This window comes from Pan troglodytes, chromosome 6 (genome assembly GCF_028858775.2).
Source record: "Pan troglodytes isolate AG18354 chromosome 6, NHGRI_mPanTro3-v2.0_pri, whole genome shotgun sequence".
In the NCBI taxonomy this organism is placed as follows: domain Eukaryota; kingdom Metazoa; phylum Chordata; class Mammalia; order Primates; family Hominidae; genus Pan; species Pan troglodytes.
In genome coordinates, this window is record NC_072404.2 from 60399095 (window position 1) to 60401258 (window position 2164).

The following is a 2164-nucleotide window of genomic DNA, read 5'->3' on the forward strand; positions in this document are numbered from 1 at the left end:
TCATCCTGTTGCCCAGGCTGGACTGCAGTGGCACTATCTCAGCTCACTGCAACCTCCACCTCCCAGGTTCATGTGATTCTCCTGCCTCAGCCTCCCGAGTAGCTAGGATTACAGGCACACACCACCACACCCAGCTAATTTTTTGTATTTTTAGTAGAGACGGGGTTTCACTATATTGGCCAGACTGGTCTCGAACTCCTGACCTCATGATCTGCCTGCCTCAGCCTCCCAAAGTGCTGGGATTACAGGCGTGAGTCACCGCACCCCGCTTCAACACCCAAGCTCTTAACCCTTATGGTATACAACTCACTTTTAGTCATAGTGTTTTGGGTACCATCATACTTTAGAAATTTAGAGTGTTGTGCATATGTTGTTGAATTTTTAGGATTAACAAATAGATGTGTTTGCTTCAGCAACATGTATACTAAAATTGGAATGATATAGAGAAGATAAGCATGGCCCCTGCACAAGGATGACACACAAATTCATGAAGCGTCCCATATTTTATATGCATATGAATTGGAAGTCGTTATATGAGGAAGAGACAGCTCAGAGGTTTATTAAAATAAGCAAAACACAAAGGCAGAAAGTATCTGAGAAAAAGTAGGCATTTGATCATCAATTTATTTCCAAACATTTAGAGAGTAGTTTTATTATTGAAACATAATCAAAGAATATTAAGAAAACACTGAAATGCTTTAATTCTTTTAATGGTTGCCTTAGGATTTATAGTGCACATCTCTAATTAATAATGGTCTATATTCAAATAATATGCATCTCACAGGTAATATAAACCAGTAGAACAGTATATTCCACATTTTTCCCTGGTATTTTTGTGATATTGTCATTTTATGTTTTACTTGTATATATGGTATAAATACACAATACATTGCTACCATTTTGCTTTAGACAGTTTTTTTAATGTAATTTCAATTAAAAATTATACTTTACTTAAAAAAAGTAGGTAAGTTATTGAAAAATTATTTTTCAACACAAGTCTTTGGGTTGAAAATAATTTAGAAATTATTAGAAAATTTTTTAAATAATTTTTCAGCAAAAGTTATATCTTAAGTTTTATTGTAATTTTTATTTTCTTCGCTTTCATGGAAATGACATATTTTCCACTTCTATTATCAATTTCTATCTTATAGTGTGTGCATGCTTCTTTGTTCAATTAACTGTTAGTTTCACTTCTTTTTGCATAAACTCTTTATAAATTATTATGTAGTATTTAACTTTTTACAATATTTGAGACCAATATTTTTCCAAATGATTTTCTGCCATCAAAGTTTGAATGATTTTATGTACAGATGATTTTACCATTTTAGTCAAAAAATATTTCCTTTAGTAATTTTTTCTCTATTCTTATGAGTCTCTCTAATTCAGAGGACAGAAAGACAATGATCACTCCAGGCTACTGAAAGTGTGGTTGCTATCAAGTGTCAAACTGAGAACTGAAGGTTGCTGTTGGCAAAAGAAATTGAGAAGAACCATTTAGGAACTTCATTTGCAATATGACAGATAAATTTTATGCCTATTAAACCTGATAATTTGAAAATGGGGTTGATAGTTTATGTCTTTTATTGTACTTTCCCAATAATTCCATTTTAATCTATTTTTAAAAGTGTTACCCATGACATATTTAGAGGAGAGAGAGAATTGATCCTTCACAACAGAAAGTTTGAGAATTATTGGCCTATTATTTTCTCTCCATTTTTAGCATTTGGAGAAAAAGGCAGAATAAATAAGTTTTGCTTTCGTTTTTATTTTTTTCTGATTTGTTTATGTACACATATAATTTAAATATAAGATAAAGTTATTTTGATATACGTTATGTCATATGTTTAACTATTATTTATTTTAAAAAATTAGAGCAGCAAGATGGCAGACTTGGAAACTCCAAGCTCTCACTCCCCAGCAAAAACATAAAAAACAAAAAACCCAGAAGTTATCTGAACCAACTTTAAAGCATCTCTGGAAAACAGTGACAGGTTTACAGCGAGCCAGCAAATGCCCTATCAAGTAAAAGCTATTGTCACAATAGTAGGAAAGGTGTGTGGCACTTTCACTCTTACTCTCTCCACTCCCCAGTACAGCAGTAATCTGGGTCTTCAGCAGAGGGCAGCTTGGTTCCAGATCCCACCTCCCATTGCATAAGAGGGAA

At 33.3% G+C, this 2164-nt stretch overlaps 1 non-coding gene across 1 annotated transcript; it reads left to right on the forward strand.

The window, feature by feature from the left end:
- The first annotated feature begins 400 nt into the window (after nt 1–400).
- Nucleotides 401–507, forward strand: LOC112209979 (U6 spliceosomal RNA). The gene has a single exon (XR_002944949.1). It is a non-coding gene; the product is annotated as a U6 spliceosomal RNA (small nuclear RNA).
- Nucleotides 508–2164: the final 1657 nt, after the last annotated feature.